Source organism: Pongo abelii, chromosome 11 (genome assembly GCF_028885655.2).
Source record: "Pongo abelii isolate AG06213 chromosome 11, NHGRI_mPonAbe1-v2.0_pri, whole genome shotgun sequence".
Classification (NCBI taxonomy): Eukaryota; Metazoa; Chordata; class Mammalia; order Primates; family Hominidae; genus Pongo; species Pongo abelii.
Window position 1 is genome coordinate 77,215,278 of NC_071996.2, and position 12,610 is coordinate 77,227,887.

Sequence of the window (12,610 nt, forward strand, 5' to 3'; positions counted from 1 at the left end):
ACTTTTCCTGAGGCCAGATGTTCCTGGCACTGAAGTAGAGGAAAAAAATAGTTTTTGAATAACCTAACATTTTTGCCTTTTAGAGAAAATTATCCTCTGGCCTTTTTAGTTCCCCTTCCCTTACAGCTACCTCCTTATGGACCCTTAAAGGAAGTCTTTAAAACATAGAGAGGCTGAGGCAGGAGAATCGCTTGAGCCCAGGGGTTCGAGACTGTAGTGTGCCATGACTGTGCCATGCAGTGAATAGCAACTGCACTCCAGCTGGAGTTGGGCAACATAGTGAGTCTCTCTCTATCAAAAAAAAGTAAACTATTTATCCTTCCTGATTCATCAGGATCTTATAAAAAATGTTGTTATTTTCCAAATTATTTTTCTTACATAAAACCTCTTAAACAGTTTTATTCTGATAACTATGCTCATCAGCCTTGACTTTCCTCCGTTTTGCAGGGAAGGTATTAAATGCTCTGGGGAAGAGGAATAAAAAGCTCAGAGACAGGGCCAGGGAAGGAAGCATGCTGTCCATGTAGGTAAATTCTGCCCTGAGCTTTCACAAGGTGACGGGCATGAAATGGCAGAGGCGAAAGTAGGGAGTGAGAGAAGGGGAAAAGAAGAGGGAAGAAGAGAAAGTCTGAAAGCATATATTGTTTGCTTAGAAAAACGTTTTAGGAGAGGTCTGGTGGCAGTTCAAGAATGTTCACTTAGTTAGATGACTTCTAAACTGGGACTTGCCTAAGAAGCCACACTGCAGGGAGGAGGCGGAGTTGGAACAGCAGTTCTCTTCCTTTAGCAGCCCCTCCATCTAGCCTTCCGCATAGCAGGCTGGTGAGGTATTGAGCAGCCCCTCTATTGGCCCCGCACCCAGTTTTCAGAAGCTAAGTTCATTCTACAGGTCTCTAAAGGCTTCAAGGAAGACCAGATCTATCCATTGTTGGCCTGGAAATCAAAGAAGACACTCCAAATCTTCACCATTCAATAAAGCAGTGACTTACTGAAAGAATTACAGTTTACTAGCAAACCCCTCAAATGAATCTCTATGTATAATACATGCATAACCTCCTAGTCTGAAGATAGCAGTATTCCAAATAATTGTAGGCTCCAAGATATCACTTAGTGACTTCTAATTTAGGAAACATATGCTCTAGAGAATTCCTCCCATTATACACACACGTATATTTGTGTGTGCAAACATATATCCTATTACAACAAATGACTCTGTTTTTAAGCCACACTAGGTTACAAAACAATACAATGAGTTAACTTAAAATATGTCATATTAAAATCTGGGCATGAACACAACTAGAAAGGAAGCCTAATTCATACCAGAAAATATCAAAACAAAGTCTGGTAAGTATCTAACTAGTTAGTCTCAAAGCAGTAGCTTCTCATTAGCATTGAGAAATAACAATCTGAGTGGTAATGTGAATACCTACTGTGGAACTGGTACTGGATGTTGTATAAGCTGGGAACAGATGCCTCTTAAATTCAGTTTGTTGCACTATGACAGGGTTCTACTTCAAGGACTCATCTTTTCCCAGTTTATTCTTTTCCAGGAAAAGCTTTCTATGCACTTTCATAAACAAATGCAACTCTTCTTGTCATTTTCTGTTCCTTTTTTTGGGAGAAGGGGACACTTAGAGCTTTTTTTTCCCCTTCAAACAGCACCAACCTTCTGACTGATAACGAAATAGAGGGAAATTGAAATGGCAGAGTAAAAAATCAATCAGGCACATAGGCAATCCCTTCCCTGGTAGTGTTACAGAGTATACATTAGTATTCATGATATTTTAGTTAGGAGACAACATCTCCAGCAAAAGAGTCACCACACAGCACTGTGTCAGGCCATCTAGCACATCTTTCCTACCACTTCCTTGCACAGAATCTGTAATCCAAACACCTACCATGGCCACTCCTCCAGAATAGCCCCACTGGTCTTGCTCCTTTTCCTGGGACAACAGCCCAAGTCCTCTCTGCATCCTTACTGCTCAGAAGCAAGACATGAACATTTTGTTTGAGGCATTCTTGAAGAAAAATGATAATGATCTTATAATATGAGGTATCTTCAAGTTTGTGTTTTGGGAGGAAGAGTGGTATAAGAAGACACAATTGCTGGATAATTCTCAGAAACCAAACATAGAATTACCTATGATTCAGCAATTCCACTTCTGGGGACATACCAAAGGAACTGAATCCAGGATATCAAAGAGATATGTGCAAACCCACGTTCATAGCAGCATTAGTCACAACAGCGAAAAAGTAGAAGCAGCCCAAATGTCCACTGATGAATGAAGGGATAAAGAAAATGTGATATATACATACAAATATGTTTGGCCTTAAAAAGGAAGGAATGTTTGACACGTGCTAACAACATGGATGGACCTTAAGGACATTATGCTAAGTGAAATAAAGCAGAAACAGAAAGACAAATATTATATAATTCTACTTATATGAGGTACCTAGAGAAGTCAAATTCATAAAGACAGAAAATAGAATAGTGGCTGCCAAGAGCTGGGGGAAAGGGAATGGGGAGTTGTTGTTTAATGGGTATAAGTTTCAGTTTTGCAAAATAAAGAGTTCTGGAGATTGGTTGCACAATGTGAATATACTTAATGCTACTGAACTGTATCTTAATGGTTAAGATGGTAAATTTTGTTATGTGTCCTTTATCACAATTAAAACTCCCCCAAAACCTATAGTTCTTAGTATTTCCCAGTATAATGGTGATAACAATAATACCTTACAAATGTCTGGGAACTTCTTTCTGAGAAATCCAGAGAGCTGGGCCTCCAGATTTGTTCATGCCAACTCAAAACGATACCAAGGATGAGTTCAGTTGTAAAAGTTGCACTTATCAGAGTTTAACTTTCTTTTCCCCACTAGCACGAATGTTTGGTATATATCACCATTTTATCCCTCTGAAACCAGGGTCACCCAGACATCTGTGGATGTCGACCCGCAGTGCCACTCTGGTGTTATCTGGGATTCAGGGAGAAGAGGCCAGCCTATGTTGAGGAAGAAGAGAGATTTGTGAAGTCAGCCTCACTCCTCTTCTATTTAGAGAGTTCAGGAATGTGTCCATACTGTTCCTCCCCACAAAATTCACCATTTTTTCTGCAGGTTAAAGGTGACTTCATCTCTTTCCACTTTGACCTTTAAACTCAACTCAGTATTCAACTTGGCAGTCATTCCTATCTAAAAATTACACACAAGATTAATACTCCAGGTGCTCTCTACCACCCAACAGGATCTGTTACCTTCTGCCATTCTGTGTCTCCACTCGTTCTTTCAGAACCTGGGGATCAGAGGTTTTGTATAATGATGACACTTTATAAGCCATTTTTTGCATCTCAAACACAAAGGAACACAGTGCAGTGAAAGTGGAAAGATGGAGAAGGGGCTGAGAAATAGGAGAGAATAAGGACCCCCAGAAGAAATACAAACAGCTTTTGGAAGGATGCATTTATAAAAATGACATCAGGCAGCTGGGTGCAGTGGCTCACGCCTGTAATCCCAGCACATCGGGAGGCCGAGGCAGGCGGATCACCTGAGGTCAGGAGTTCAAGACCAGCCTGACCAACACGGTGAAACCCCGTCTCTACTAAAAATACAATATTAGCCACGTGTGGTGATGCATGCCTGTAATCCCAGCTGCTTGGGAGGCTGAGGCAGGAGAATTGCTTGAACTCAGAAGGCAGGGGTTGCAGTGAGCTGAGACGGTGCCACTGCACTTCAACCTAGGCGACAAGAGCAAAACTCCATCTCAAAAAAAAAAAAAAAAAAAAAAAAAAAAAGACATCAGGCCCATCTGGAAAGTATTCTAACAAAATAAAGAGATAAAAAGTCCCTTTCTACTATGAGCAGCAGATTTGCAGAATATAAAACTTCTGGAACAGCAAGACCGTATAGCCAACTAACAAAGCAAAACAAAACTGAAAGAAGAGCTCCTTCGAGGGATGTCCAGCCACTGCTAAGTTGTAAGCCTCTTCCTGGGGCTCAAGGGCAGTACCAGGTACAAGAGGCCTTCCTACTGCAGTTCCCAAGTGCGTGTCTCCTACAGGCATTTGTGAAAAGGGCTCCAACCAGCAATAAATCCAATCTTCCCTCTATCCATCCAAACCTGATGACAATGTGGGCTGGCTCTGTCAGAGCTAGCGCAGGGTTTCTGAAACCACTAGGGCTGATATGTCCAGCTTAGAATCTTCCCTTATTCTCTGTCAGCTTCGTCTCCATTTTCTTGTACAACTTGGTAGTAAAATATGAAAAAAATGTGGCAATTGGAGGACAGAATCAACCATGATTTTTCTCTTTCATCACTGTTCTAGTTATTTGGCTTTACTAGGATATAAACAAGTGAGTCCACGAGCCCCTCACCCCTTCGTTGTTTATTATACAGACACATTTTACAACACTTTGGGCTGGAATGAAGACATGAAACAGGAAGTTCCTGATCTTGCTCTCCTCTCCTCCTTATCCTCCCTGTCTCAGTTAACACAATAACACAGTCAAAGATGCCGTCTAGTATGTTTCCCAAAAACATCCAGAAAGAGCTCAGCAGCCTCTCTGGCTAACCTGTCCTAGAGCTGCACAGCAGTCTAATAATGTAGGAACTTCCTTCTCTTAACTTGGATTTGAGAGGTTTTCTTTTTCCACATATAGGTCTGAAAATAGCAGGCCACTGCGTAATTAAACTGTCCCTCATTGGCCTCAGGAAGAATAATCTTGGGCTCTTTCTATGTTTCTGGACTGCTGCTTCCCAACCCTCTAGCCATCTTTCTGGCTCTTTTGCAGACTCTTCTCTAGGAAGCACAAGGCTGAAGACATAAAGCTCTGGCAACCGTCACACCTCACAGCCTCTTCAGGGCCTGCTTGGCTTTGCTCTGGGCTGTGCCTGCTTCTTAAACTCTGGTGCCGGGAAAAGGATTTCCTTGTCTCATATTCAAGCTGTCCCTACTGCTGCTTCTCTACTCCTGTTTTGTGTTAGTAAAAGAAGGAAGGAAAGAAAAGGGGGAAGGAGGACAGTAGAAAAAATAAAAAAAGGAAACTTAAGAATTTATAATGACATACTATTTTAACACGAAATACAAGCCAAAAGATGAGTTTTATGAGATGAAAACCCCACAAAACAACAAACTTTTGCATATAACCTCACAAGCACGTTTTTATGCACAGTATTTCTGTATTTTCTAACACCCTTTGAATGCCCCACAGATGTCTGCAAACACAGGCTGATCTGTCCCATTTCACATTTACATTAACAGGTAAAAATGACAAGACGCCTAGCTGAATTCCACGAATAAGTTATTTAAAGAACATCTGAAGTTTTGTTCTTTCAGAAGCAGAGAATTTCTAAACAGGGAAGCAAGAGATTCTGAGAATTTCATTTTCACCATAATGGCTCAATGTTTGTTCCTCTAACAATGTGCAGTTAACAGCTGTGCGCTGACTCTTACATTCAAAGCCAAAAAGCAAGTTCTTCACATAAGAGAAATCGTTAAAGACAGTTCAAGGAAAGAGAATTAGGTATTTTAGAGTGGCTACGAAAAGTTTTCCAGGGGGGGAAAAGCACTAACCTGTGTTGTTTTAATCTGCTGAAAACAACCAACTTCTCGAGTTCCCCTGCTGTCTTCTAGCCAGTTTCCTGTAAATGTTGCATGTGACATTATACTTCCTCACTGCACCTTCTTTGACTCGCCTCCCTAACCGGTCAGAGGCATGTGATAAGATCAATTTGCTGCTTGCTTCACATGGGGGTAACCCTGTGTCTGCAGAAATGATTGTCTCCCCCAGCTTGTTTCAGGTGTTCCCAGGACACAGGTAAAGAGGAGATAAGCCAGGGGGAAGTCATACCTGGACTCCAGGCACTCCTGACTCCAGAGGAACCTAAAGGGGGAAGGGAGAGACAGTCTTGAGCCCCAGGGTCGCCTATCTTGAGACCGGAGTTCAGCGGCTGAGAAGGGGCAGAGTGCTCACAGAGGAGCCTGGGGCTTGGGTGCTCTGCTGTCATTAGGACAGCCCCGGGACTGCCACCCTCAGGGCAGCTGAGGAAGGGCCCTTGATGGTGCTGCACCCAGGATGTCCCCACACTCCTCTCTGGAGGGCACCAACATCAAGGGAACACACTCAGGCCTTGGTTCATATTTCTGGATCCTGCAGCAACCATGGCTACACATCCTGAATTTCCTGGGACTCTCTCAAGTTCACATGTGGTCATGCTGTCAGACAGTGTGCCCCAACTGTTGGTTCAGAAAACAAAACCACTGTATTCTCAGCCTTCCAGGGCTAAATAACTGGGAGACATTTCCCTCCTGCTGACCTCCAAAATATGCCAGCCTTTTGGTTTCCCTTGAAAGGGCTGGGCATCATCTTCCTCCAGGATGGTGCTGGGTTCCTGGCAGCGGGTGAGTCCTCGCCATGGGGGCTCTGATGGTGGCCTGACAAGAGCACCAGAAGAGTGCCGGCTGTGACCCTCTCTGCTCTGTACAGCTGGAGAGGCTGGAGGAGAGCTGGAGCAGGGACTAAGCAACAAGCCCAAGGGCACCATATCCAGCTTTCTTGTTCTACTCACTGGTACCTTCTGTTTCTTTCTGTGATTCTCCCAGCCATCAGGACGGTCCAAACATACTGGAATTTGTGGATATAGGAAGTGGTGTGTGGGAGTCAAATGATCTCCTGGACCAAGGGGAATATTCCACAATTTGTAAGACTTGACTCTGCAAAAACCCCAAAGTTGCTTCTATTTGACTACCCTGGCATGATTATTTTTAAAAAAATGCTTTTAAATGGATTTTTTTGTTTTGTTTTTTAGAAAGGTAACTGTAGACATATTCCAAGTCTTGAAAATACTACTCTATAATTCCCCGATGAAGTTTTCCATGGGAGAATACCGAGTAAGGAAACCAGTCCTGGGACTCAGAACTGTGGACAACAGTAAAACCCTGAAGTCTCACCACATGATTGCACTTCTGGCTTTGAAAACACACATAACTGTTTTTACCATTTTGACAGTTGATGGCTGGTTTTCTGATTGAAATGACATTTAGATTAGACAGTTGAGTCAAAATGGCTGTCCAAGCTATAGACATGGCATTAACTTTAAAATAGGAATAATGGTAAAATTTTGCCATCTTGGAGTCAGAAATTGCAAGAACTTTGGAAAAACAAAATACTACATAGATGAAAAATGATGATGACTCAATTTGAATGTATTTAGAAGTCTCACATTCTGGGTTAAGCTGCCAGTTCCATTTTTCAACTAAGCAGCTGCATATGTTCTGCTTAAGCCGTGTTCTGTGTGGAGTTTTTAAAGGCCTTAATAAAATGCTTTATAATTTTCCATTAAAATCCCTAACCTGGCTTTCTGTCCATGATTTTTTTTTTCTGGTTAGGCATTTACAAATTTTAATACACTTTATATTTCAGAACAGTTACAGATTTACAGAAAAACTGAGAAGACAGTACAGAGTTCCCATATATCCTACGCCCAGTCTCCCCTATTATTAACTTCTTAAATTTAGTATTATACATAAGTACCAATTAATAAACCAATAGTGATACATAATTATTAACTAAAGTCCACAGTTTATTCAGATGTCCTTAGTTCTTACCTACTGTCCTTTATCTGTTCCAGGAGCCCATCCAGGACTCCACATTACATTTAGTCATCGTGTCTTCTTATGCTCCACTTGGCTGTGACAGTTTCTCAGGCTTTCCTTGTTTTTGACAACCGTGACAGTTTTGAGGAATACTGGTCTGGTATTTTGTAGAATGTGCCACAATTGGGCACACAAATGGGTATTTTTCTCTTGGTAAGGCTGGGGTTATGGGTTATTTGGAGGAGGATCACACAGGTAAAGTGCCATTTTAGTCACATCACATCAGCTATATGTATTATCCACATGATTTAATACTGCTGGTGTTGCCCTTGATCACCTGGCTGAGGCAGTGCATGTCAGTTTTCTCCACTGTAAAGTTGCTCCCTGCTTCTCCCCACCTTTCCATATCATACTCTTTGGAAGAAAGTCCTTCAGGGTAGAGTGTCTATATAAATTATTTGGAATCCTTCTGCATGGAAGATTTGTCTCTTCTACATATTTATTAATGTATTCAATAATTTATTTATACCAGTATGGCTGAATGGATATTTATTTTATGCCTTGCATTTTAATTCAACAGTACTTTATTCTGTTGCTCAAATTGTTCCAGCTTTGGCCACTGGGAGCTCTTACCATTGGTTTCTGTGCTCCTTTGACATACTCCTATCAATATTTTTTTCTTTTTTGTTTTTAAATACTTCCTCACTTTCCAGCACTACAAGATGCTCCAGGCTCACCATGTATAGTACCTCCCCAACTGTTTATGATTTTGGTTTCTTTTTTTGTTTTGTTTTGACAAAAGAATACAAAAATAAACTGATGGGCCTGAGAAAACGTGTCTTCAATTTTAATTAATTCTGCTCATGTGTATTAATAAAAAATTTTGTTTAATTACATTCATAAAATTAGTCCTACCTACCTGGCCTCTACCAGCTGCAAAACACCATAATACCAGTGGCTCACACCTGTAATCCCGGCACTTTGGGAGGCCTAGGCGGGTGGATTACGAGGTCAGGAGATCGAGACCATCCTGGCTAACACGGTGAAACCCCATCTCTACTAAAAATACAAAAAATGAGCAGGGCCTGGTGGCGGGTGCCTGTAGTCCCAGCTACTTGGGAGGCTGAGGCAGGAGAATGGCGTGAACCCGGGAGGCGGAGCTTGCAGTGAGTCGAGATCGCGCCACTGCACTCCAGCCTGGGCAACGGAGCAAGACTCCGTCTCGAAAAACAAACAAACAAAAAAAACCCCACCATAATACCAAGTGAGTGAAATTCTGCACTGGCTTAATCCCAAGATGCATGGTTGTGCTGGTAGTGTTTTTTCCCCTACATATTTTTAACATTCCTGGAATCGAAGTGCGCATTTAATGTCATGTCTTTTTTTCCTCCTTACCTGTTATTAATTTGATGTTATACCTTATAGTTGGTAGTTTTCTGAGAATGGAGGAAATAGATCAGTCAATTACTTTTTGTTTGGACTAAAAGATGTAATTTATTTTCACTGATTTTTTTCCCACTGAACAGATATTTTGACTAAAGTAGTTTGATGTGTAGCATGTGCAGACATTAAAAAATCCCAAGATACATTCTACTCCAAACATATTCTAACTTTACCTCAAGCTACAAATTCTCATCAAGTCCTAAATATAGATAAAATACAGATATTGATATAAATTAAAAAGGGGAGTCTATTTAATTTTATTTTTTAAATTGACATTGTAACTGTACACATTTATGGGGTACAATGTGATATTTTGATACATATCTATATTGTATAACGATCCAATCAGGGTAGTTAGCATATCCATTAACTCATGCATTTATTATTTATGATGAGAACATTCAAACACCTCTCTCCTGGCTATTTTATAAAATACAATATTTTACCATTCACCACAGCCTCCCTACTGTGCAAGAGTGCACCAGAATTCATTCCTCTTGTCTAATTGTAACTTTGTACCTGTTGACCCCATCTTCCCCTCCCTCCCCAATCTCTAGTAACCATCTGTTCTATTCTCTGCTTCTATGATATCAACATTTTTTTTTTTTAAGATTCCACATATGGGTGAGAGCATGTGGTTATTTGTCTTTCTGTGTCTGCCTTATTTCACTTAATATGATGTCCTCCAGGTTCATCCATGTTGTCACAAATGACAGGACTTTATTCATTTTTATGCCTGCATAGTATTCTATTGTGTATATATACCACGTTTTATTTGTTGGACATTTACGCAGATTCCCACATCTTGGCTATTGTAAACAGTGCTACAATAAACACGGAGGGCGGATATCTCTTCGACATAATGATTTCATTTCCTTTAGATATATACATCCAGTAGTGGGACTGCTGGATCATATAGTCATGCTATTTTTAATATTTTTTAGAAATCTCCATACTCCTTTCTTTTTTGTTCATTTGTTTCTTTTTTCTTTTTTGTAAATTCTTCCAGATCCTGACCCATACTATTTTCCATAATGGCTGTACTAGTTTACAGTTCCACCAACAGTGATAAGTATTCCCTTTTCTCCACATCCTCGCCCAACATTTGTTTCCTTTTGTTCTTTTGACAATAGTCATTCTGAATAGAGTGAAGTATATCTCACTGTGGTTTTGATGCATTTTCCCTGATGCTGGACATTTGTATGTCTTCTTTTGAGAAATGTCTACTAAGCTCTTTTGCTCACTTTTGAGACAGGTCTTGCTCTGTTACCCAGGATGGAGTCTAGTGGCATGATCATAGCTCACTGCAGCCTCACACTCTCAGGCTTAAGTGATCCTCCTGCCTCGGCCTCTTGAGTAGCTGAGATGAGAGGCATCCATCATCACGCTTGGCTAATTTTTAAATTTTTTGTAGAGACAGAGTCTCACTTTGTCACCTAGGGTGGTCTCGAACTCCTGGACTCCTCCCATCTCATCTTCCCAAAGTGCTGGGATTACAGTTTTGCCCATTTTAAATGAAGTTATTTGTTTTTGTTTGTTTGTTTGTTTTGCTATTAGTTCCTCATATAGCCTGGATATTAACCCCTTGTCAGATGTATGGTTTGCAAATATTTTCTCCCATTCAGCAGGTGGTCTCTTCACTCTAAATAGTTTTCTTTCCTGTGCAAAAGCTTTTTAGCTTGACATATTCCCATTTGTCTATTTTAGCTTTGCTGCCTATGCTTTTGAGGTCTTATTTTTAAAGTTTGTACAGACCAATGTCAAGAAGCATTTTCCCTATGTTTTGTCTAGTGGTTTTACAGTTTCAGGTTTCACACTTATGTTTTTAATCTATGTTGAGTTGATTTTTGTATATGATGAAAGGTAGGGATCTAGTTTCATTCTTCTGCATGTCCTATCTAAAGCAATTAGGCAAGAGAAATAAATAGAAGTATCCAAATTGGAAAAGAGAAAGTCATATTGTCCCTGTTTGCAGATGACATGATTTTAGATATAGAAAACCCTAAAGACACTACCAAAAAACTGTAAGTACTAATAAACAAATTCAATAAAGTTGCAGGATACAAAATCAATGCATAAAAATCAGTAGCATTTCTATATACTAACAGTGAACTATCTATAAAAGAAATCAAGAAGACAATTCTATTTACAATAGCTACAAAAAGAGATACCTAACAATGAACTTAACCAAGGTGAAAGAAGTCTACACTAAAAACTATAAAACTTTGATGAAAGAAATTGAAGAGGACACAAATATATGAAAAGATATCCCATGTTCATGGATTTTTTTATTTTTTATTTATGTATGTATGTATTTATTTATTATTATTATACTTTAAGTTCTAGAGTACATGTGCACAATGTGCAGGTTTGTCACATATGTATACACGTGCCATGTTGGTGTGCTGCACCCATTAACTCGTGATTTACATAAGGTATAGCTCCTAATGCTATCCCTCCCTGCTTTAATTTTAATTCTTTAATTTAAAGAATTTATATTGTTAAAATGGCCAACCTACCCAAAGCAATCTACAGATTTAATGCAATCCCTATCAAAATACCAATGACATTCTTCACAGATACAGAAAAAAATCCTGAAATTCATATGAAACCATAAAAGATCCAAAAGAGCAAAAGCAATCCTGAGCAAAAAGAACAAAGCTGAAGGCATATCTGACTTCAAAATATACTGCAAAACTATAGTGACCAAAACTGCATGTACTAGAATAAAAACAGACACATAGACCCATAGAACAGAATAGAGCCCAGAAATAAATTTATGCACTTAACACTCAACTGCCATTCAACAAAAGTGCCAAGAACACATACTGGGTAAGAGACATTCTCTTCAATAAATGGTGCTGGGAACATTGGATATCCATGTGCAGAAGCATGAGGGAAGGTGTTGAATTCTTTTCTGGGTTTACTGACTCCTTTTGTGTTTACTCTATTACTTTTCCAAGATCTCATGAGTCCATTATCATGCCTGAGCAACCTAATATTGATGCTGAGGGGTTACGAGAATGGAGTTTCAGTCTGGCTGATGAGGAGCAAATGTGCTGACTGGTCAGCAGGCAGATCCAAAGGTCTTGCTTCTGCTTTCCTACTGAGACAGACAAATAAGTGCACAGTGGCAGAACTGACCAGGAGTCCCCTCTCTGTGGCCAGGATTTTCTCTCCAGCTAATGAACCGCTGTTATTTTGGGAGCATGATGTTTTATAGATCTTTTTTCTTTTAATGGACAGAGACTAATTCAACCATTTCCCACTGGCATATCTTACAAATGGTCACAGACAAAATGCCCAATCTTTTTATCCAGGTAGGCAGAACTTGGCTACTCTAAATACTATTTAGTGTCCCACTCCTGTATAAAGTGTGCCAAAATACTGATAGTGCCTTACTCATCTCACCAGTACCCAGGAGGGACTGGAAGAGATGCTGCACTGACTTTTTTCAGCAACCATTTACCAAGCCTGTGCCACATGCTTTGACATTGAGCTAAGTGCTTTATATACATATTTTCATTGAATTCTCATTATAATCCTGTGAGGTAGGTACTGTGATCTCCACTTTACAG

The 12,610-nt window shown here is 40.1% G+C and overlaps 1 protein-coding gene across 8 annotated transcripts in view; it reads right to left on the minus strand.

Annotated features, from left to right (window-relative positions):
* The window catches only part of WIPF1 (WAS/WASL interacting protein family member 1), a 122,941-nt gene that overhangs the window by 69,276 nt on the left and 41,055 nt on the right, over positions 1-12,610 (minus strand). For 2 of the 8 annotated variants that reach the window (XM_024243320.2, XM_054549510.1), the window contains exons 2-3: positions 5,845-5,877; positions 5,568-5,635 (exon numbers count right to left, since the gene is read on the minus strand). The exons of 2 other annotated variants lie outside the window; for them this stretch is intronic. The gene's annotated coding sequence lies outside the window, so the exon portion shown is untranslated. Of the gene's footprint in view, positions 1-5,567; positions 5,820-5,844; positions 5,878-12,610 lie in introns of those variants that run through there. 4 more of the 8 variants (XM_024243321.3, XM_024243319.3, XM_024243322.2 and 1 more) reach the window with 3 other exon arrangements.